Below are 26,791 nucleotides of genomic sequence, written 5' to 3' on the forward strand. Positions count from 1 at the left end.
CACATACCACATTAAGAGACCAAGACTTGAACCCATGAGGACAGAGGTGAGATGTCTCTGATCCGTAAAAGTGAGTGTCTGTGCCCACTCAGCCACCTGGGGATATAGACCACTCGGCCACCTGGGACATTATGCAACTCAGCCACCTGGGACCTTAGACCGCTTGGCCATCTGGGGCCTTAGACCATTTGACCGTTTGGGGCCTTAGACCATTTGACCATTCTGGGTCTCAAAGAATAACATTCTTGTGTGAAGAACATGGATGAATGCACATACCAAATTTTTCATGCTATGGGCTGTTTAATTCCTACATGATGAAAGCAATGGTGACCAAGGATTTGTGACACATATTTAAATTACATGTAATATACATCAAGTGCCAATGGCAGCAGCACCAGTTAAATATAAACAAAATTTAAATTTCTATTGGTTTATTTTTTATTGTAAATAACAAATATTCAGATATATAATAACATCTGACAACAACATAAAATCTTTCTGAATGCAAATGTGCTTGTACCATGCAATCAAATTCTTGAGAAGTAAAAGTATCAAAAATTATCAAAAAATGAAAAGTTATCATTCCTACATGCATACTAATTATCTGATGTTGGGTCAACAAAGCAAACCTCAAGCATAAATATAAATTCTGGCTTAATGTTAACTTTGAGGCTTGATGATTACAACTGAATAATGTAAAGTTGAAAACAAAAATTCTTGCCATATTCTCAAACACTGAGAAAAAAAAATAATATATAGCCAATACAGATATATATTACAATACACATAATATGATGCAGCCATTTTTGTTAAAACTCTAATTTTATAAAAGGCCTGACAATTCATTCACGTTATCATGAATGAGCATGAAATAAACAACTACAGTTCTGTATATTACACAACACACACAACTGATGTATTTACCATATATCCTCACTTATAAGTCCAGCCTAACTTCAAACAATAAAGATCCAGATCTGCCATAGTGTAATGCACCTGTAGATAGGGTCTATGTAGTTTGTTCTAATTATTACTCCTAATAAACTGCACAGACTCAGATCTGCCAATGTATTATGTGACAGAAGATATGGGTCTGTGCAGTTTGCAGTTCAACTCTTCTTATTAGCATGTATATGGCACATAATGTAGGTAAGTCTTTTTGTGCATAATGTAGGTAAGTCTTTTTGTACATAATGTAGGCAAGTCGTTTTGTGAATAATGCAGGTAAGTCTTTTTGTGAATAATTTTGATAACTATTTAATGAACTATTTCTGCACATCAAAATCTTCAGAAATATTTTTTCTATTGACAGCAGTGTCTTTAATTTTCCATATCTACAATGCAAGGAATAAGTTGCTTGAAATCAAAAGTTATTCAGATTTAGGCTCAGCTTTTCCACCGAGAAAGAAATTACTGACAATATTAATTATATGGTGACATACTGTTTACAAACCTTAGGTGAGTTATGATCTAGGATAATTATATTCAGTTACTGTAATTAACCAATTCAGTATTACCATAGTAATTTCATTAGGTATAGTAAATACAGAATTTGCTTTTTTCCTTAAAGCATGACACATCCTCAACGTCATATGCATACAGTTGGAACTAATTATAAAGTAGCTGATTTTATACAAATATTTCATTACAAATTTACAATTGGTCTCATTTTGCCTTCTTTTCTTACAGCATAAACTGTGATTCCCATGGTAACCAGAAAAGTTCCAGCCCATAAAATTACAATTTAAATACAATATCACATGTAATTTGAACTGAAGTTAAAACAATTTGGTATGTTACAGTTTAGAATTAGTGGCATAATTCCAATTAGTTTTACCCCCACCCCCACTAGAAGCTACATTTCAAAAGCAGTAATACATAACCTACTACTACATTGCTGAATATAGCAGGAGGGAGGCTGAATGCCTTCAATTGCACTGACCCTAATGGTATGAGTGTTGACTACAGTAGACTGGTAGAAGGTTAGGACGCATTCAGTGACATGACTAAGGAGCCAATGAACAAAAATGCCTTCTCTCCATTGTACCAAAGATCAAAGGTAAAAGGAAGGGAAAGTAGTGAGATCTTCGGATGGTCACTCTGACAGCATCATCCAAAAGAATAGTTACTCAAAAGGACCCATGATGTAGTATATAACCCTAACATTGTGGACTTTAATTCTCAAACAATGAAGCACTGCTGTCAACAATTGATGCAGTCTTCATGAGACTAAAGGGAGCTGCCAAAAAGATATCGGCATGTGAGGCGATTGTCAGTTGCATGCAGGCCTTAACATGAAGTTTATAATCAGCAAGTGATCCCAGGACCCAACAATATACCCACCTGGGATGCACCCGAATCTCAGGAGGGCTTATGAGGCCTAACTTGAGAATGAACTTGATAGCTGGAGGCACAGGCAAGCAGTCAGAAATGTAGAAGGGGGGACAGAACACCATATCTGCTGCCTGGCAATCTCCTGGCAACAGGAAAACTACCAAGTAAGCGAATGGACCATTGCAGAGTGTTGGGAGCAGCAGATCCAGACACAAGTTTTGGTGAATGAGGTGATAAATGTCCTTCACTGCCTTACTGAACATCCAAATTTCTTCCTTCACAAACTCCTGACCCATTAGGTGAGAAGGAGCAGGCAATCCCATCAGAGGGGGAGAAACTGATGCCACCAGTTCCTCTAAGAATTCACTAATCAAAAGGACATCATCATCCTGAACCTGCTCCTGAGGTGAGACAGAAATGTCCTTCCCAGTATCTCTCTCCAGAAAGGGCTATGTTGAAATGGGGTTTCTGTCATCCTGAAACAGCTAGGGGAGTGATGGGACTAACCTACTACTATCTGTCGAGGCAAACAGGATCACTGATCCCTTCTAGACCCTCTAGGAGGTGAGTCGCAGCTCCCTCCTTTCTGTAGACCAAAGCTAGAGGTGACAGCTTTGCCACTGGTGCATATCCATCACCCTTCATGTCCACTCTATCATGAAGGCATAGAGATCCATGATGTTTAAGATGGGACAGGAAGACTTCCCAGTATGGTGTGTCACCACATCATGTATGGACCTCTATCATAAGGAGACGCCCCTTGAGAAGGCGCCACTCACTCGCAGGTGTCTTCTATCCAGAGGAGTAGATAATAATTAGCTTCAACTGAGGACTATGAGTACCAGAAACAGGAAAACAATTCAATAGCAGCATATATTGGGATATGCTATTAAATTACTTATCTATCCAAAATCAAAAGTTTAATAATTAACTGTAACTTAATTAAGTACATTTGAAAGTAACTGACCCCTGGTCTGGGTGAATGTTAGGGTTACTGCACTATGCTTATTCTTACTGAATCAGAATGAACTGACAAGATTTACATAAAAAAGCCTACCAATGAACAGCTGCCAGTAATTTAGTCTTTGGAAATAAATGAAAAGAAATGTCTGCTGTGGTGGCCATATTAGATTTTAGATCAGCACCATTGTTATTTAGGACCAACTATACATCAAAAAAGTTTCTTTCATTGAAACCCCATGTTGATATGTCCATCCATGTATAAGTATTGATAACAAGATTTTCAAGAAGGCCACTGTGGTGGCTATGTTAACCCCAGATCAGCACCATTTTCACTTCTGACTAACCAGACATCATAGGAAGTCTTTCAGTGAAAACCCCATGCTGATATAAACATCCAATCGAGGTTGGTGGTTTGGTGCTTTATAGCACAGCAACACAAGTAGGTCATTTAGTGCCAAGGCAATTGGAATAAAGTACCTTACCCAAGGACACACCACAGTAGCTGGCCCTTTTAGGTTTTTGATCATAGAATTCAAAATGGCACCCTTTTGTAGCAAGTCTGCCACATTAAGCATTGAGCCCATGCAGCTCTTCATCCATTCAGGAAGATTTTCAAGATGGCTGCCATGGTGGCCATATTGGGCATCAGATCAACACTGTTTTTATTTATGATCAAGTAGACATCATAAAAGTCTTTTAGTGAGAACCTCATGTTGATATCACCAACTATTCAGGAGGAATAACTAGAACAACATTTTCACGATGTCGGCCATATTGAATTATCAAAAAGTCATTCAGGACCAACTCAACAGCATAAAAAGTCTTTCAGCTCAAACCCCATGATGATATGACCATCCATTTACCAGGAATAGTGATACAAAGTTTTTCAAGGTGGCCATAATGGATACACAAGCAGTACCATTGTCATCTAGAACCAGCTAGACCAAGGGATGAATGTGAAAAATTTCATGGCAATCCTCCAAGTAGTCTATGAGGAGTAGCGATAACAAACTCAAGCTAATCGACAAGAGACCATCCCATAAGCTTTTCCAGTCTATGACAAATATAGCTAAAAAAATTTATTTCAAATTATTCAAAACATAGAAACAATGTCATTTCTAGGAAAAATTCACAAATAACTTTAATGTCACTGACAATGTCATGTATATGTTGTCACAACACATTGCAACATAAGAATCATTAAAAAAAATACACACTTGCACCATTCCACTATATTAACAAAATGAGAAATACAAATGATGACATATATGTGCTTTAAATATTGATATGAATCCATAATGGTAAAAGTCTTTTATATATCATGTGATCAAGGAAGCCACAGTACTTTAGCTATGGGGCCTTTCTCTGAGCAAATATTATATATTGAGCTTTGAAAGGAATCTGTCTCCCTAACACAGGTCTCAGGCTGAATTTTTTAAGACCTGAGAAAAAGACAAAGGACACACAACTCATAGTCAGACGTATGTCCCTATTTGGTCACAAACAATACACCCATCCAATAATCCCTTTCAAACAACAGTATAGCACCTTTTGCATACTGTAAGTTTACAGTAAGTAGGTCACAGTGACACTCTTTTGCCTGCTGAGGTTTGAAATGATATGAGGAACATGACAGTTTTAACTTGAAAGACTGGCTGCAACCAAAGATATAGCCCCACCTCCTTCTCCACCCCTACTCCAAAGAAAACAAAAAACATCTGATAAATACTGGTTGCATTGACTCCCCGCCCCCAATTTAGAATGAAGCAAAAATCTCTGTGTACCATGAATATATCAAGCAGTCTTGATACAATATTATGACTTTATCAGAGTGTATGGAATAATGAGGTAATGATCCAGCAATACACATCTGGATTATACATATTTTCATAATATACAATATACCATATTGCCACTAGGGCTACAACAGGTAGAAAACGTAGGGCTCCAATACTTAAATTGGCAAACTTGACTCAGCCTCAAGTACTTGAAATTGCAATTGTCTGTCTCCTGGAAACATCCAACCCAACTCCTTTTCCCAGACTAGATAATTTTAAAATAAATAATCACCACATTTTCTGCCATAAAGAAACATGCATTTATTTTACTACATATATATATTAGGTATAAAATCTGTATATCAATTAGAAATATCTTCATAAATCAATTACTACCGAGTTTCATTTTTGGTAGACCAGTTGTAACACAGCATTCCATTTAGTGCTTTGCATCAACAGCACTAGCCGTTGAAACCATGGGCTGCTGGGAAATCTAATGGCACTATTAATGATAGAAAAGTAAGTAGATGCAATTTAGGCACTTCAAATAATATATTAAAGCTAAAAACACGCAAATTAGTTCAATTAAATTGTAGTTCATGCAGAGGCATTCTTCAAGCATTTCTAAAACAGAATGGTAATGAAATAACACATGGAATACAAAAAAGAATAAGTGCACCAATTGTTATCTCTATGCAGATTTAGTTCAGGTTACAAAATAAGCACAAATAACACATCTCCCAAATTACCAAAAAAGAGCTGTCTTATCTTTTTTTTCTCAAGTATTTGAGCCCCAGAAATCAATTCTATTTTAATATATACCTCAATTACTTAATTCTGAGTCATTCAAATGTACAATATACATTTGACTAATCACAACATACACTGTATATTCATAGTGTTGAAGTTAACACACAATATACATTCATTCCAATGTCCTGCTGCACAGGTCAGAAAGAGTCTTATGTATTGACTATGATATACCTCTAGTGGGAAAGTATATGCGGCCATGAACAAATGCTTATCTATATTAGTAAAGGGAAAAAACTGTATATATCACTCACTGATCCTTTGTGATGAGGTGTTTTACAAAAAAGATAGATCCAATTATCAAGTTCCTTGATTCTAACATGAACAGACCCAATAAATGAACTTGAAACACAAAATTTAAAAAAGTCGCTGATGCCTTAACTATAGGCCAAAGAGGTCTCTTTTTGAAACAATGGGAGTAGTACTTATCATGATGTATATACTCAACAGGTTTCATGAGTCCGAGTTAGGATCATTGTTGTTGTTGTAGGTTTTAACGCCATTTTTCAGCGCACGATAGGCTATATATACATGGCGGCCAGTATTAATGGTGGAGGAAGAACCAGGGAAACCCCCCCAGGAAAGAACCACCGACCCACGAGAAGCTACTGGCAAGCTTTCTCACATACCCACATTGGCTGAATCCGAGACTTGAACCCACACAGACAGAGGTGAGATGGCAGTGATCCATAACGGAGAGTGCTTTAGACCACTCGGCCACTCGGGGCCCCGAGTTAGGATTGAGGGCATGTAGAATGCCAAAATGCAAGAGGGTCATGAGGTCAATGCAAATATTTTAGCGAGTAAAATATTAAATATAGGTCACAGTTATTTAACCAAAAGCCAGTAAAAGATGAAATATAGGTCTTCGTGACCATTTTCGTTGTAAGGCTGTGCTACTTAACAAGAGCATATCATCATCAATTATATGAATTTAGCATGAACACTGCCAGAAAAATTAATATGAATCACAAAATGTACCCCAAGTCATTAAAGACAAAACATGGGCCACAATAAACTACTTCTACAATTTTGGAGTAGTGTTCATCAAGAACCATCCCTTCACAAACTTTTGTGATTCTAGATAGGATAGTATGTTGTTATTGTAGGGTTTAATGCCATTTTTCAGCACAAGATAGGCTATACATGGCGGCCAGTATAACTGGTGGCAGAAGAATCCTGGAAAACCCTGGGAAGAAGACAACAACTTATGAGAAACTACTGGCAAGCTTTCTCACGTACCCACGTCAGCCGAGCTCGAGACTCGAACTCTTGCAGACAGAGGTGAGATAGCGGTGATCCAGAATGGTGAGCGCTTTAGACCACTCTGCCACTCAGGGCCCCAAGATAGTATGTAAAAAGTCTGCAAAAAACATGTCATCACCTAAATATAAACACATAATCTAAGCCAGAAGAATGCAAAATATAGGTCACAGCGACTTTCATTTACTGTAAGAGTGTGGTATTAACAGAATGCATAAAATCAGCCGTTTAATACATCTAACATGAACTTCGCTTTCAAAGAAGAATTAAAGCACACTATTCAAGCAAAGCCAAAAAAGCATGAAACATGGATCAGTGACCTATTTTGTGATGGGGGTATAGTATACATTAAGATACATCCACTCGCCAAGATTCAATGTATAACAGTGTGTATACATGGTGAGACAAACTAGAGCCAAATGCAACAACAGTACTCTGAATGGCAATGCATACAACAAAAGTAAGTATACAGGGTGGATAAAATCTGTGGTCATCAGCTGACACACAAATTTAACTAAGCTATCAAGATGTGAAATACAGATCACAGTTAATTTCTTTTGTTGTAATTGTCTGGTACTAATAGAGATGCATATAAACATCTGGTCTGATGATTCTAGTATATACAAGTGCTTGATAAATCAAGTTAATTTCAATCATAAAACTCAACCCAAGACAGTGAAATATCAAATACAAGTCATGGCAATTTATTTCTGTGATTAAGATGCAGTAAATAAACTGAAAATGTTGTACAGAAACTTCTTCAGTCACAATGACCCTGACCTATAACCTTTTGGTCACCATCAGGTCAATATATTCCTTTCTTACCTCAAGTGCAAACCACCCACAAAGTTGGTCAAGGTATATACTGCAGAACTAATGTCATCATGCAAAAGACATATTTCTTCTTTCAGTAACAGTACCTTTGGGCTCCAAAAATCAATAGGGTTCTTCCTTAATCCAAGTGCAAGCCATCCACAAATGTGACAACTACAAATGACAGAGAACAGTGCAGAAACCATTTTTCTTCTTTCAGTGTCCATTGCTTTTGACCTTATGAGCCTGAAAGCAATAAGGTTTTCCTTACCCCATGCATAAGTCATAGACAAAGTTATCGTAAATGTTGGTGGAGAACTCAAAGTATTGTGCAGAAACTATTTTTCTTCTGTCAGTTAGTGACCTTGACCTTTGACATTAAAATTTACTTTTTCTTTCTCCTAAGTGCAAGCTGTCTACAAGTCTGGTAATTGTAGAGTGTTATTGTGCACAAACCATTTTTCTTATTTCAGTCACAGCAACCTTGAACTCTGAACCTTTGACCCCAAAATCAACAGGGTTATTTCTTACTAAACAAAATACAAGCTATACACAATGATTGGTAGCTGTAGATTGTGGCAATCTTTAGTTTTTGTGCTGAAATGAAATTCATAACAGACAGATGACATCTTAACAATACGCTCTGCTCCACCTCATATGGGCATATAAAAGCATGACCATTTATGTAAAAATAATGAATCTGCATTAACAAAGTTAGCCCCCTTTGCCAGATCTCCAGGCGATAGGTGTAATGAAACATAGTCCAAATCGATGCCTAGGACCTTGAATGAAGAAAAAAACATACAGATGCTTTGAGACAGCCCATACTGTATGTACAGGTATACACTTTCATATGTCGACAATAGGGATAGTACAGAAACTAGCTCAGCAATTTTCAAAAGCTGAAATGGCTAATGTTGATACATTAGGTTGTAACATTCCTACATGGCCTTAGCCGAAGTCAAGCTAACAGCTAACAATTTAATCAATAAAAATAAGAAGGGTTTCTTGATTCAGATAATGTGGACTAATTAAATGTGCTGTACTGTCTCCTCATCTTGCAATATGTCTTTTACCCCAAATATACTGCTGCCATAAAAAGGGCTATGGTAAAGTATTACCTCTCCTGAATATATATTGGTGAGCTCCAAAGATAATATATGTGACAAATGTAAGTATATACTATAATCATGGTTAAAATGGCATGTTTACAATTTAAGCTTTGGTGTGAGGTAATATGTATAATAAATAACGTGAATATACTGCAAGAGACAAGCAATGTCAGGGTATTAGAAACTTCGATAATAATTAAAAAAACAATCTTTCTGCTGTCAGCTGAACTAAAAGTGATATTGAAATGGTGTGTAAAACCAATGCATCACACAGCCATAATACTGAATTGCAGTCAGTATCAAACTATTAGTCACTAACACTGGATTGGTGCAACAACCATCTTTGCTCGCCAAGGGTTATCAATCCATTTTGAGTCTTGGCATATGAAGCAAAAACAGTAACTGCAGCTCATCTATCTGATTGGATGTCTCTCTACTATCAGCCAGCCTAAGACCGAAAAATCAGGCCCGCCTCACTCGCAGGAGTCCCATGTGTTAGTAATTTTAAAAAAATAGAGAGAAAGTAATTTTAAAGCAATGGCAGAACATTTTAAGTTCAATATAATATAAAACTTGTTTAAAAGTTAATTTCCAAATGCTGTACTCACAGGGGCCCTGCATGTTAATCCAGGGGACCCAGCCAAAATGATCCAAATCAAGCCCTTGCGTATACTAAGGCAGTTACTGGCTCTACTATCTAACTGGACGCTACTCTACTATTTGACTGGACGCACCAGAAAGAAAATGGCCTTATCAGATTGCTGTACATTTTTCCCATTTAAACCTTTCATACATGTTTTTCTTTCAAGTCAAGGCATGTGAATATTATGGAAATCATAATGGTGACCAAACAGGTCAAGTAGCAAACTCTTTAACTGGTCAACTGATTTTCCTTGCTATGGACAGTGACGCTTTATTCACATTATGGCACTGTTTTGCCTAACTATATATCCAAAGGGCTGATGTGGAATGAAAATGACGACCACGCTTAGCTAGCAAATATGTGCACGGATGGGTACAACTCATTTCTACTGAGGGTAATTAATTGATCATCACAACTAAAAGATACCTCATCTTTTCTTATTGTATCAATCTTTTAAAATAAAAATACAACCAAGTCTTGTCAATGAATTTGTTGCAGTGACTTCTTTGGAACAGACTATAATGACACAACACGTCGTGAACACTAATGGCTCTCAACTCTCTCCTTTCACTACAATATTGTATTATACCTGCATCATATATGTGGTATTATGTCTGAAGATGAGGTTATTATTTTCATTTATGTAATAAAGGACTTCACATAACTTATTAATGAACAAAAAAGTTATACAATGGGCAAGATATCACAACAAAGGAAAACAACATTTTTTTCTTTCTTTCTTGCTGTACAATAAACAACATCCATAACAATCAACCCTGTAAACATTGGGACTAGATTTAATTTATGAAAGAACCATTGCTTCCCATATGCATGTATGTATAAAGCACACAACACAAACCAAGATCAAGACTGACCTAATGAACTGGCAGATCTGGGTTTACTAGAGTCAAGCACAACAATGAAGAAAAAGATATCTGGGTCTATTTTAGGACATACTTGTAGAATTCAGGCTACTTTATTTTTTTTAAAAAGCTGCATTAAAATATCAACAGAATGCTTGAAAATCTTGCTTTGTATTTGCAAATCCTACTTCTATTTACTTGGCTACACCTCCCCTATGTTCAGAAAATTCCTCCTTTTGATATGCCTGCCAGAAGTAGAAGGTAGAGTATGTAATGTGATGATGTCTGTACATCAGTCTGTATGCTACGTTTTTCATTTCTGCACAGCAGATTTATTTTTATGCCATCTACCTTGATATACTTTTGTGGATGACTTGGGGTAAAAAAAAAGTGGGATTACAAGTTTTATTGTTGAGGTCACTAAGACTGCACAAAGCAAAATAATTTCCACTAGAAACATTAGTTCTACATAACTGAACTGGACCAAACTTTGTTGATGGATTGCACTTCAAATAAGAAAGAAAGAAAAAATAAATTTTTAGGTCAAAAGGTCAACGGTTAAGATCACAGCTACTAAAGAACAATTCTTGCTCCTGAACAACATTATTTCAACATCACAGACCCCCACTCCATCCCCCACCTCACAAGTTTTTGGGATGTAGAAGATTTATACTCACGAGTCCAACTGCAAATTACTCAGACCCAAACATGCCATTGCATAATGTGTTGGCAAATCTGGGTCTGCGCAGTTTCTTAGGAGTAATCTGTAGAACAAACAGCACTGACCCTAATCTGCCGACACATTATGCTATGGCAGATCAGAATCTTTGTTGTTTGCAATTTGACTTAAGTATATACAGTAGGCTTGATGCTCCCTCCCGTATGTCGTGAGAAGTGACTAACAGACACAGCAGCTGCAGTTGCATATTAGTTCTCATGCCAAACTCACAAATAAAATGGAGCAGATTCAAATCCTATCAGCAGAACAGACGAGATTAGTTACTATGGCATGTCCTTACTTTACTCCTATTTACCTTGGTACTGAATAACCTACATAACTCACTCGTACAATTCAAACTGCAAACATCAGAGATCCTGATCATGGTTGTTCGTTCGACTAATCAACTGCAGACTTATAAGCGAGTACATACAGTACTTGTGTAAAATCACCAAACAAAACAAAACATCACAGACCCGGGTTAAACTTTATGAATGACCTGTACTAAGATTAAAAAGGCATACTGATTAGGTGGCTTACACTTTAAGAAAGAAGCCAACCGACTGGATGAACATGTTAAAACTCAACATCAGTGCGTGTGTGTTTTGTGTCTAGCACTGGGGCATCATGCCGCAGACATGTAGCATGATGTCCCACCCAGTCACATTATCCTGACACCAGGCCAACCAGTCCTAACACTAACCTCTTAATGCTGAGCGCCAAGCGAGGCAGCTGTTAGTACCATTTTTGTAAGTCTTTGGTAAGACGCGACTCCAGATCGAACCCACAACCTCCCACATCCAAGATGGACGCTCTAACCACTAGGCCACCAGAGTGGTCAAAACTTGATATCAGAGTGATTAAAAAAGAAAAATGGTTTTCCCCATAACAACTTTAGTTCCAGATCATTTACCCTTACCAAAGTTTTAAAAGGGTCTGCACTTAACATAAGAGACAGGGTGAATGATTTACGGGTCAAAAGGTCAATGGCCAAGGTCATTATCATTAAAAGAAAAAAAATTACTTTTGTTTTAGTAAATTTCTTAACCAAACTTTGTAGCTGGTTTGCACATAGAGTAAGAAAGAAATCTTAGATTTAGGGAATAAAAGTAATGGTAAGTGAAAAAAAAATAAAAAAATAATGGCTTTTGCACACAAGTTTAGTTCATGACTGCATATCTTGACTAAAGGACTAAAGGTCAATGTCACAGAGACTCACTGGTCAATAATCTCTCAAGTCAGCCATGCCTTACTAATGTTGCCAAAAAGATCTATTAAACATGGGATGGGTATTTATTGTACATTCTCAAATTTCGAAAATGGAGGCAGAATTTCTGACCAAATATTTCAGTTCTAGATTAGTCCGTTTTGCCTCTCATATGTATGTATGTATGTGTAATACACAACCAAATGCATACAACACAGACCATGATCTACCTCTGCATAATGAGAAGGCAGATCTGGGTCAACTAAGCTGTTTTTTAAACTTTCGAACAGAAGAGTGTTAACAAGAAACTGCTGGCCAATTCTCTTGTCTATGCTGTGTGCGCTATACAAAATACAGAAAGCTATGATTATGATTTTTTTTAAATTCCTAAATTGTACAACAGAACTGACCTCCAAAAACATACAATGTTACTATTATATCAAATCACTTTAAGTACTGGACATGTCAAGTTAACAAATCTCAAAATCAACTTCTCACATAATCAGACACTGGACATAGGCGTGCTCAAGACATAATCCACTCCATCAATCCATGCCAGAAAACATCACAATAAGCTTGACAGATTTCTACCTGAAAAAAGAAGAAAAAAAGATGCTGTTACAAGATAGCATAGTTCAACTATTCACGACACACAGCACAAGGTTTGTACAGCCAGTGGGGGATGATGTTGTTGGTGTAGGGTTTAACACTATTTTTCAGCACAAGATAGGCATTGCATGGTGGCCAGTATAAATGGTGGAGGAAGAAACTGGGAATAACCCAGAAAGAACCACCAACCCATGAGAAACTACTGGCAAGCTTTCTCACGTACCTACATTCCAGTGGCGGATAAAGATTTACATTCCCTCATGAATATTCAAGGAGCTTTTGGACAAATTCAAGAACTTTCCAATGAAGAAACAATTGTTTACACAATCACTTTTCGAGGAAACCCCTCAAATTCAAAAATGTGTCAAGGCTGCACAAATATGAATCACAACAATCTGTACAAAATTAAACTTACAAGGAACCTAAATACCAACATTTGGTTCACAGTTTGGGAGGCTGCCTGTATTTAACTGACATGTCTACTGACAAACGCCAATTTCTCAAAAATATTTTGCCTTGAGAGTAAATTGAAATGTTAGCATTTTTTAAAGTCTGTTTACTTTTGATGAATATATAAACCTTACATATTCTCAAAGGTCCTTCTTAAAAATAACAAGCTGCTTGCAGACTGTCCTTCACTACATATCCATGTATAATCAATTCTCATTTAATAGATGGCGTCAAGAAAAGATGGCGTCAAGAAAAGATTAGCCTGTGGTAAATCAATACATTATAGGTCTTGATCCATGAATGATCACATGTATGTGCCAGGGCTTCAAACAGATGTGCAGATGCACAAGATAATTCTCAAGTCTGAGTTTTTTATACAATTCCCACAAAATGATAACTGTCAATTTTGCATCATGGTCATAAACAGAAGATAATAAATCATCAGTTATTACAGCTGTCAATTAGGTTGAAGAAAACAGTGCAAGACTGATGCACAGAAAACATCCATATTTTAAGCATACCTATAACAAATGACTGTCCAAAATATTCACTATTAACTAAAGATTATTTGATGACACATGCATTTCATCGCAACAGTTAGTTCATGGAGATCCGATGAAGTTCACTGTTCATCTTGAGTTACTTGCACAACACTATCCAAAAATGCTTGCTTATGTTAACTTTGCAGCCATTTTTTACACTTGGTTCAAGGACATTTTCTTCTTCTTAGATTATGAAAATTATGTGTGTGTGTCTGTGTGATTAGGATTTATAACGTAGCTTTAACAATTTCTCAATCATATCGCTACGATGTCTTCAGTGTGGCAGTTTATAGTGATGTCTAGCAATAAGGCATCATGCTGCAGACACGTAGCATGATGTCTCACCCAGTCACATTATCCTGACACCAGACCAACCAGTCCTAACATTAACCTCTTAATGCTGAGTGCCAAGCGAGGCAGCTGTTAGTACCATTTTTGTAAGTCTTTGGTATGACTCTGTCGGGGTTCGAACCCACGCCCTCCTGCTTCTGAGGCAGACACTCTAACCACTAGACCACTGAAGCGGTTGAAAATTATCATGTAGTCCAAGGTATGACCTTGGCTCAACTGAACAATTTTTACTCTGAGAAAGATTAGAATTAAAAAAATATTTAAATTTTTTTTAAAAAGTTGTGTGCCAAAACTGCAACTGATTTTGAAAAATAGTCAGGAACTAGGTCAGCATTAGATACAATGTCTCTATTATTAATTGTTTATGTCAAAAATAAAATATAAAAATCAGTCTGAACTGAACTCTATTCTAGACAATATCAAATCCAGTAAACAAAGTTACATTACAATAACATGTAATAGAATTTACATAACAGAGCAAAGCAATAAACTGTCATTATTTTGTCACATCTCATTATTCATGCAGGTTGTACTGACAAGAAACAAGAGGTTTAACATCATTGTCATATAAATATATACATACATGCATTAAAAATAACATGGCTATAAAAGTGTTGGTATAAAGCAATTAATATACCAATACTATTGGTATATCAAATTGTGATCTGCCTATGTAGCAATAATATGAATATATAAACATTCTTTTAACTGCAGGCCTATATATCAATCATGAATTTCCACTTACTGATCATTAATAATGCACGAAAATTACAATAAAAAGTATTAATAGTCCCGTTTTCTAAAAGAATTTAAAATGGTACACAATTTCATTGGAATCAATTCTTTTTTTTCGTTCCCCTCTAACCTCTCATGCATAAGGGACAAAATAAGCATTTTATCAATATATTACCTTAAAACTAAACTTGCACTAAGTAATCTACAAGAAGATAGTTCGTTGTAACGGTATATTTACACCTTCCTTAGGATCTATCTACAGTGTTCATAAAAACCATAATACATACATGTAGTTGCAATAGCCTGTCGACACAATACGCATATGTAATGCTCTATCATTGTTGTTGTTTATTAAACCTGTAATGATGTTCTACAAATCGATTATTATTAATTAAATATGAAAATGTCCAAACATGCAGCCTTCTCTCAATCTGTCTGTCAAGACCACCATAGCAATACACAGTTGCCGAGATCATATCCTAATTCCGTTCAAAGGGCAAATATCTCTATTTACATGTGATATAAATAAAATATATGTATAGTATGTATTAATGTAATACCACTCACTGTAAATTTTTTCATAAAAAGGAAACTTGGCAAGCCTTGTTTCCTTTTAATGAAACATTTATATATACATCTTGTGGTATATCACTGATACAGCATACATACTATACATACATTAGAGAGAGAAGTACTTGAAAAAAGTGTGTTCATCACTGGTTATACCAATGTCATGCATTTCATTTACACTGATTATCCAGATTTTTTACTCCTTTTATAGTATTCCCTAAATATTTACTTACAATACACATGTATCTAAATTAAACTGATTTACAAATCACAATGCCTACGAAGAACAGAGTTAAAAAAAAGAGGCAGAAATAAGCGCAATTAAATATAATCTCATACCATTGTAATTTTAATGGGCCTATGAATAATTACATCAAGTTTTAAAAGTAAAATTAAATGTAATTAGGAAAGATGGGGTGAGAATGACATACAAAGAGAGATAGCTCATTCTTACGCCTGGATGTTGTTACATAAGCAACGCTGTGACGATATAAAATATATCATGCATAAATCCCAAACTTATCATACTACATTTGCCTAATCAAGACATTCTGTTGTCCATACCTTGGAAATCAATGAACAAAGGTAACTGAATGGACAATCAAAGTTCACAGTGCAGCAAAATGTAGCAATAATGTCCTTTAAAATGAAATCAAACATGGAAATTTATTTAAACAAAGCTTTAAAATTAAATCGAACATGGAAATTTATTTAAACAAAGCTTTAAAATGAATTCGAACATGGAAATTTATTTAAACAAAGCTTTCAGATTTAATTAATATAGGAATTCTATAATATTAATATTGGTCAAAAAGGACTGAAAGGCACAAGCCATCAGAAAATCACATTTAAAACACACAATCGTTCATTTGATAAATTTTTTACCTTTTTCAACATATGGACATTATGATTGCATTCCTCCGTTTCATGAAAATGGGGAAAATATGCTCATTAAAACTAAACACTTTTCAAATTATTCTTTGAAATATTGAATTTTTGTGAGTTTGTTAAACAAGATATTTTGGGGGGAAATCATATTTTTTGTTCAGGCGGTTGAGAGGTAAATTATGATATTTGCAATCACTTATTCAAAATATCAATTTGATATAAATAAGAGAAGGGATCATAAAGATACTGGGTTACAAGTGTGCTCATCATCTGTACCCCTTTTTCTTTTTTTACTGTGTCACAGAAATATTGTGAATGCACTAAAATTGTTGATTGGCAAACATAGCTTACATCTCATACGTGTTCAGTTAATTTAAAAATTGTAGTATCCTCATATTAATTTGAATTGTATTCACCAATTAATTAATCAATATACAGTATTTTTTATTCATTATTTCTAAATAAACTCAAGTGTATACCTACTTGTTTGATGTTTTAACAAAAATCTTTACCAAATTTGTAAAGGAATGAACACATGAATCAAAGTGAAGTTATTCAAGTTTTGACCACTTCTAAGTGTCATGTTTGATAAGGAAAACCTTTATTTTAAAAATTGTTTTGTAAAGAATTTGTTGAAATTAGTTAAATAATTCAAAATTTAAAACAACTGTATAAATAACTGAGGAAAAGAAAATCATCCAGACAAATACTACAGAAAAAGAATCAAATTATAACAACATTTAAACACTTCAGTCGGTTCAGTTTTAAACCCACATTAGCCAAATCTGAGACTCAAACCCAGAAACGGAGGGCACTTTAGACCACTTGGCCATTCGAGGCCCCCTAAAGTTTTGTAAAAAGGCAACAGAATACTTTGTGCATTTGAGCCAGCAATGCCTTGTAGAGTATAAAGTCCCTTGAAACAAAGCATGATGTAAACAAAATGTCTTTTGCTTAGCAAACTCACCCAACATTATGTGAATACCAGCAGCATTGTTCTTCTCCCCATGGGGCCCCGAGTGGCCGAGTGGTCTAAAGCGCTCTCCGTTACAGATCACTGCCATCTCACCTCTATCTGCGTGGGTCTGAGTCTAGGATTCGGCCAATGTGGGTATGTGAGAAAGCTTGCCAGTAGCTTCTCGTGGGTCGGTGGTTCTTCCCGGGGTTTTCCAGGGTTCTTCCTCCACCATTAATACTGGCCGCCATACATAGCCTATCATGTGCTGAAAAATGGCGTTAAACCCCACAACAACAACAACAACAACAACTTCTCCCCATGAACTATAATGTGATGGCCTGAGAGATCCACTTTATGGAGTGCTGGCATCTCTCTGGGCCACATGTGCTACAACTACAATATGGTTCCCAGAGAAAAAAATGCCTGCACTTTGTTGTACTAATAAGTGGAGGTAAAAAGAGAAGACAGAATGGGATCACCAAAATGCTACCTCCATGATGTCCTCCATGGAAGAATGATTTAGATAGGCCCATGAAGCAATGACAGCTTGAACCTTTTAGTTTCAAAGAGAGAGATCCATCAGTAAGAGACTGATAAGCTCTTGGTGACAATCCTTCATTAGAATTTGGAAGCAGAAATATCAATAGAGCCCTTATGAGGAAGGAAAAGATGTTTCCTACACTTTCTTTTCCTTTCAGAGGCACTTACATAGAAACGTAGTGCCCTAAGTGGGAATAAATGCCAATCTCATCCATTTCCAGCATCGATTTGACAATGATAATCTCAACTGGTGATGGAACTACCAAAGGTAACTGATCTTTTGGCTGATAATCCTGCTTGACAATGGAGTGAATGATAATCATAATTGCCATTAAACTGGAGACAGACAATGTAAACGGACAACACATGAATCCTGCTGTGTCTTCTCACAGATGTCAAAGTGACTGAAAATAGTCCTGAAAGAAAGCTTCAATCAATGGTTCATATTGGGAAGTTTAGATACAGACCATAAAATACAAGACAGGTTCCATTTGCATGTAAGAGAGCAGATGCCACATCTCTGCAGCTCAAAATGCTTCATGAGGTCAACAAGGTGTGAATCCAAACCGATTCCTCAGCCCTAAGAGAACTTAAATGTGTTGGAAATTGTAGCTCTGTAGTCTTTGGTAGCTGATAATGAACATCATTTGTTCTCGAAAAGGAACAAAAGGAAATCAGCAACAGAAGTTACAGAGGGACAGCTAGAACCAACGTCTTTCTGACTACACCAATCACCGAAAATTCTTGACCTGGCTTCGTAGACCTTAGATACTGAAACTCTCCTGGCTTGAATGATTCAGCTCTCAACCCAGCCCAAATTTTTTTCTTACAGATAGATTACCCGAGATAAGCAAAGTATGAAAGTGTAGAATGTGTGGGCAGAAGGGAGCATCTGTGTTGCAGCAGTAGATCCATCCTGTGCAGAAAAGACCTGAGTTGATCTACCAATAGGTCTGGAAAATCAGTGAACCATGATTGTTGAGGCCACAGTGGGGCTATGAAAATATGAGCAGTGGATGTTCAGACTTTTTGCAGAACTAGAGTTAACATTTGGAAAGGTGATAAGGCATACATGAACAGATGATCCCACTGGAAGCTGAATGCATACACTGCTCATGCTCTTTGATCAAGGACTGGAGAGACATAAAAAGGGAAGTCTGTTGTTGAGTCTGGCAGCAAACATGTCCACCAAAGACTTTACCCTAGTGAGAAAAGGGACTGTTACGGAGTGGTGATGAGTTGATTCTGTGAGCACTGTTTTGCCTGACCTGGAAGAATGTCCACTAAAGTGCTCTTCCCTGGAATTTGACAGTCTTGTAGGCTGTTTTCCTCCAAGGAGGCCCAGCGAATGAAGTTCCAAACCTCAAAGCAAAGAGAAGGGGCATGTGTGCCTCCCTGATATCAAAGATATGCAACAATGGATGTGTTGCCAATGAGATAAAAATACATCAAACTTTGACTCTGTCGATACACACTTGCAATGCTAGATACATGGCTTTACTTTTTAGATTGTTGATGTTAAGGGTTGAATTGTCAGAGTCCTAAGAACCTAAAGAATTGCACAATCTGGCTCTAAATGAGTACCCTACCTGTTTGTATATAGTGCATTCTATATATACACCATAACCTGTTTGTATGTAGTGCATTCTATATATACCCCACAACCTGTAGGTATGTAGTGCATGCTATATATACCCCACAACCTGTTTGTATGTAGTGCATGCTATATATACCCCATAACCTGTTTGTATGTAGTGCATGCTATATATACCCCATAACCTGTTTGTATGTAGTGCATGCTATATATACCCCATAACCTGTTTGTATGTAGTGCATGCTATATATACCCCATAACCTGTTTGTATGTAGTGCATGCTATATATACCACACAACCAGTTTGTATGTAGTGCATGCTATATATACCACACAACCTGTTTGTATGTAGTGCATGCTATATATACCCCATAACCTGTTTGTATGTAGTGCATGCTATACATACCCCATAACCTGTTTGTATGTAGTGCATGCTATATATACCCCATAACCTGTTTGTATGTAGTGCATTCTATATATACCCCACAACCTGTAGGTATGTAGTGCATGCTATATATACCACACAACCAGTTTGTATGTAGTGCATGCTATATATACCACACAATATGTTTGTATGTAGTGCATGCTATATATACCCCATAACCTGTTTGTATGTAGTGCATGCTATACATACCCCATAACCTGTTTGTATGTAGTGCATGCTATATATACCCCATAACCTGTTTGTATGTAGTGCATGCTATATATACCCCATAACCTGTTTGTATGTAGTGCATGCTATATATACCCCATAACCTGTTTGTATGTAGTGCATGCTATATATACCCCACAACCTGTTTGTATGTAGTGCATGCTATATATATCCCATAACCTGTTTGTATGTAGTGCATGCTATATATACCCCATAACCTGTTTGTATGTAGTGCATGCTATATATACCCCAGTGTATGCACAAAGGTAAACAATGATTTAACAGGAGGAACTGTTCTCCTATTTTTTATAAGGAAAATGCTCAGTAGTTAATCCTTGTTTTGGCATTCTAGGAAAGTACAATTGTAAAATAGAGAGAAAAATATATAATCATTTAAATTTAATTAAGGGAATTATGAATTCCTATTAATTGCAATAGAGCCTCTGCTGCAGTATAATGCAACACACACTACATTCTTGTGAACCAACTGTATTGTAAAAATAGTAATTGCAAACACTAACCCCTGAAAGGTGAGATACAACATGGTAACCTGAAGAAAAAAATTCCATACCTTAATAGTGAAAAAGGGCAGGGGTTACCAGCATAAAAAAGAAGATGAGATGGATGAATGTAACACTAGATAAAATTCTGCTGAAGGGAAAACCAAATCATATGGTTTAAATTTGTGACAGGCATTTTTTTCTGGTTACATTATGAACAACAAATTTACCATTTAACATAGTATCCTTGAAAAAGACGACTAATTCTGTGCATGTGCTTGCAAGATGCACACTGTCTTATTAACAATTCTCCACTCTGTGGAAGGATGTGTTCACATTGTATGGACGAGATTTTTCAACAGTGATGGGTAACCTATTGCTGCTATTTAATATCCCTGACATCCCTGCCTCATGGCAAAGCATATATCAGACAAAATGCCTAGCTGCTATTTAATATCCCTGACATCCCTGCCTCATGGCAAAGCATATATCAGACAAACTGCCTAGCTGCTATTTAATATCCCTGACATCCCTGCCTCATGGCAAAGCATATATCAGACAAACTGCCTAGCTGCTATTTAATATCCCTGACATCCCTGCCTCATGGCAAAGCATATATCAGACAAACTGCCTAGCTGCTATTTAATATCCCTGACATCCCTGCCTCATGGCAAAGCATATATCAGACAAACTGCCTAGCTGCTATTTAATATCCCTGACATCCCTGCCTCATGGCAAAGCATATATCAGACAAACTGCCTAGCTGCTATTTAATATCCCTGACATCCCTGCCTCATGGCAAAGCATATATCAGACAAACTGCCTAGCTGCTATTTAATATCCCTGACATCCCTGACTCATGGCAAAGCATATATCAGTCAAAATGCCTAGCTGCAACATACATTCCATTTCATAGCTATGTCTATACATGTTATCATTAATCATACACACATAAAAATTACATCTGCTCTGCATGACATGATGCCTTTGATGTTCTCAATAAATTATATTTCATAAAAGTGCTTGTTGTACAGGTTATTAATTTGTCATGGTTTTCCCTTTCTCATAATTTCAAAAGTCCCACTTTGAACAAATTAGCGAAAGCAGTAATATAAATAAAACTCAAAAAGAGATTACATAAAATGCCATACTATTCAGTTTTTATCTATTTACAGAAATTCTGTTTAATAAAGTAGTTTCAGGCCTATGCCTCAGAACATTGAACTGTTAGTCCCCTATGTAACTGCAGTATACTGTGGTATAAATCCTGGCATGGCCGACAAGGGGGGGGGGGGGGCAACTGGGGATATATCCCTGGGGTCCAGGCCTATAAGGGGGCACAGGCCAAACAACACTTTTTAATTTTATTTTTTTAAAATTGTTTGAACAAGAACTAGGAGAGGACCGGGTGTTTCTTACCCCAGGGTCTGTGATTGCTCTCTACGGCCCTGAATTCAGGTATGCTCAGAAATACTGCAATACAAATTTTTGTTGTGGTACCCAGATCTATTAGAAAGCATGCATTTTAAGTGTGCTCCAATTATCTTCATTTTGGAATGTGTCTACTGACAAAAAAATTTAAAAAAGATTATACCACTATTTTATTCAAAAAAAGAGAACAAGTAGATGTAAATTGCTGCCTAGCAATGTCTTTTGCATTTAAAAAAGAATTTATGCAAATTAATTAGGTTATTTACCTGTTTCTATTGTATTTTACTTACTTTCTTATTTCTAGTTTGGTTGCCTTGTCCAACTTGGTCATAAATAACACAAGTTAACTAAATGCTTCAGTAATGTAACATTTTACAAGTCAAATGAACCAGTTAACTGAATGCTTCAGTAATTTAACATATTACAAGTCAAATGAACTAGTTAACTAAATGCTTCAGTAATTTAACATATTACAAGTCAAATGAACTAGTTAACTAAATGCTTCAGTAATTTAACATATTACAAGTCAAATGAACCTGCACTGCTGCAACACACTGACAATGTTTCTGACAATAATAGAATCAATATGGATGGTTCACAATAAATAGAAAGGATTGGAATTTACAACCTTTAAAACCAAAATCCTATATCTACTTTGGAGTAGATGACATGAATAAAGAATTACTACCAGGGACAAAGCATTAAAAATAGCCACATATTAATAGCAATCAGTGCAATTACATATTTAATTGCCTTGTCAATACATGGCTTAGCAATTTCAGGTGATATACAAGGCATTATTGATAGATATAATGTGTTCAGCTTATGCATAAAATAAGTTTTGAAGAAGAAAAAAAAACGTAATAAAGAAGAAATTCCACTTAATACAAAGCTAAAAGTTAACTCACATGCAAAAAACTAGACTCTGAGAGGGTGTTTATTCAATGGTAATTACAATGGTTTCTATTACAGATCCCATTTCACAACTAAGTTTGCATAATACATGTAGTCAGCATTTCCATTCAATTTCAATAGATGATGTTATATGAAGGATGCCCAGGAGAAATTAACTGAATCTGAAATGTGGAGAAAAAAAAACTGTTTTCCCATGAGGACTTGACAAATGGTAACAACCTTTTTTTGTGCAGTATACATGTCTCTTTAGGCATTTAACCTTGGATTATTATTGCTTTTATGCTTTTAATTGTACTTGGAGTCCATAGTTTGCTCATGTGACCTTAAACATAGTTTAGGTAAAGAAAAAATCAACAGTTTTGTTGATAATGGACATAATTTCAGTAATTTCACACTGTTGGCTTGCATGTAATTGCTAAACCCTGTATAAATACTCATTTTGTATGTGTCCTTTGTCGATAAAATGATTTGTATTCATGCCAACTTCTTAAAAAGGATAATTTGGTCAAAATATAATAATTTAGTAACAAAACTGATAATGAAACTATTCACTCGACAGCTGGAAACAGTTTTGCAGTATTTGTCATGTGGACTGGACTGAGAGAAAAAAATGAAGCTTTATTTGAATTGATTGAAAATAATGCATTCAAGTTTATCACTTAATGAAAATCTTTAAGTGATAATGCTTTTTCATCAATTTCACCTGAAAATTTGTTATTATTAAACTAGTCAGATAACCTTGCAATTGTTATGAACAATATATGCAGTATATACAACACAATGTCATAAATATGGCTTGACACTAAAGAATGAAGTGATTCTAACAATCATAGTTTCAAGCCCAGAACATATGCACAAGCATCTGTGAACATACAAACATATATAGAATATCATACTGACACTGTATTGAAAAATTCAACAGTCCAAAAGATGCAGTACTACACAAAGGCTTGATGTTGTACCTTGGATAATGTTATGCACTGTATATTTCATTGTGTGGGAAACTAGTTCAGCAATTTAAAAGTGACTAGTAGAATGGCAAATTTATTTTATATAAAAACCACAGAATCTATCGCTGCCATTGTTTTAAAAACTGAATAGATTAGTCCATGCAATCATGCTAAATACTGCTTCAGTGTCTTCTTTCTTTCCCGATTAACAATTACGTGTGGTTTCTGTTGTCATTTCTAAGCAGAATCTCTTGATCGATTGATAGATTGTTAAAATCACTTGATCATTAAACTACTTTTATATTTTGTTAATCACCTAAATATCCTCATAGGATTCTTGTTCAAAAATTCATCTCATCTCTTGCAATAAATGTGAATATGTTTTTAGTGGGCAAGTCTTTGAATATTAAACAGAATTGTGTACAACTTAAAAAGAGCATTCTGCACTGTCTACTGTAGCTCAGCCAACAGGTAAGTTCCAGGCAACATAGTGGACCTAAACTATTTTATAATAATACGCTGCAATTTTCTAAATGGTGCAATACAACTTACTCTGTCCACTAGAAGTCATGTGGACATCTGTAGTAATCACTACATCCCATCCATGCCTGACAACAGCATGGATGATTTAATTTACAGTGTAAAAACAAGGATTTTCCACAATCCTTGATGCATGTCCTGTGATAAACCTGCTTAGTTGAAAAGTTAATGTTTCAATTACATAAGTCAGGTGAGCAATATCTGGCCCTCTCTGATATCTTGTTACTCAAGAAAATGAACTTTCTCCATACACTGCTTTATTTATCACTGTGTAAATAAGTGCAGTGAAGAAGAAAAGCACTTAACTAACTAGCACACAACACTAACAAATGGTACAACTCCATCTGGTAAGTGTAACACATCATTTGATGCCTACCCAATTTGATCCATTTTATTTATTTATTTATTTATTTATTACTTTTAGAAAATATTTAAATAACAAAAAACAGAATGTTCTGCAATGCCCAATCTGATTAAAATATAGATCTTGGACATAATGGAGATCTGACAGGCACTAACTTTGATATTAATAGTCAACTTATTTTTAGTAACAGGTATGGCATTACAACTCATACTAAAGTGAGTGATAATTAGTAATGATTTATTCTGAAAGACATTTTGTTTTAAAAAACTCTGAAGCTGTGATTCAACTGGTAAATCATAACGTCAACAGAACATGACCATGTATCAGTGCTCATTAGATCTACTACTGTACCTACAAACAGATCTCAATTTTACTGTTGTATTTTCCAAAATAAATTCATGGATGTTTGGGACATATTCAAAGGAGTCTTTAAATAAAACTGAGCACTTTTCAAGGATAATATCAGCTTTTAATGATTTAAGAAATTTTCAAAGTATCCTTCCAAATGCAAGGATTTTTCAAGCTTGTACACACAATCAGCTGTATCTTCTCCATTGCCAAATTAATACAAGTACGTATACAAATAAATAAACCATAAATCTGAAATCCTAACATGGACTGTTGAATTGAAGATATATAAAGTGAGTGATTACATTATGAAAACCCCTCCTTCTAAAAATGGATGCACTCACGTCTGTGTTGATTTGGTTGAATACAAGGGTTTTCTTCACATACCGACTATAAAAGAGCCATGTTTGAAATTTTATGCATTTTAGTGTGTTATGTATGAATAGTTGTGATAATGTTTTATCCGCAACAAAGAAATGAGGATGAAAATGTGATCTTAGTCGCGTGTGCATTGGCCCTCATGTACATGGCGTACAGGGGTCATTTCAAATGCATTTAGAAATCTCTGTAAGTGCCATTATTGTGAACTTTTAGAAAGCCTATATTAAAAAAAAAAAATACAAAAATATTTTTAACAATTGATTAAGGGTAGTTGATTAAGCATTTTTACTAATTTGCAGTTAGAATAATGTAATCTGGTTACTCAGTTAAAATTTGTTATAATGTAGTTTCTATTATTCTCTTTTATGGCTAAAACAACTCAGAAAATTTTCTAATTGAAAATAAAGTATTGCTTATATCCAATGTTAAATGCAAATATGAATACTGGGAAATAGATGGCACAATTCAAATATGAGAACATACATTATATATATATATATATATATATATATATATATATATATACACACACACACACACCGTTTCTTGCTTTGCATCCACTTCTCTTTGTTGAGCTCTCACTTCTCCCTGTTCTGTCCAAAAGAAGAAGTCACTTCTCCCAAAAATACAAGTCTAGTTTGATCCCTGACACCTCCAATCCAACTGTCAAAAGTCCTTAATCCCATACTTGAGTGTCAGATGGATCAGAATTTTTTCCCCTTACAATCTCAAATCCCCAAACTCCTATGAGTGTCAGATAGATCACAATCCCCACCCCTTGCAACTGTCCCAATTCCTCAGTCTCTGATGAGTGCCATATTTATCAGAATTCATAATGTTCATTCAAACCATCCTCAAATCCTCAATCTTCTACTTGCAGGTTTGAGTCTCAGATTCAGCCAATGTGGGTATGTGAGAAAGCTTGCCAGTAGTTTCTCATGGGTCGGTGGTTCTTTCCGAGGTTTTCCCA

At 35.7% G+C, this 26,791-nt stretch overlaps 1 protein-coding gene across 2 annotated transcripts in view; it reads right to left on the minus strand.

Annotated features, from left to right (window-relative positions):
* Window positions 1-414: 414 nt before the first annotated feature.
* Window positions 415-26,791, minus strand: part of LOC149794726 (uncharacterized) — a 30,195-nt gene continuing 3,818 nt past the window's right edge. Inside the window, exons 3-4 of one of the 2 annotated variants that reach the window (XR_016422185.1) lie at window positions 13,003-13,095; window positions 415-7,248 (exon numbers count right to left, since the gene is read on the minus strand). The gene's annotated coding sequence lies outside the window, so the exon portion shown is untranslated. Of the gene's footprint in view, window positions 13,096-26,791 lie in introns of both variants that reach the window. The other variant, XM_089964337.1, reaches the window with a different exon arrangement.

This window comes from Sinohyriopsis cumingii, chromosome 7 (genome assembly GCF_028554795.1).
Source record: "Sinohyriopsis cumingii isolate HCF-2022 chromosome 7, ASM2855479v2, whole genome shotgun sequence".
Lineage (NCBI taxonomy): Eukaryota > Metazoa > Mollusca > Bivalvia > Unionida > Unionidae > Sinohyriopsis > Sinohyriopsis cumingii.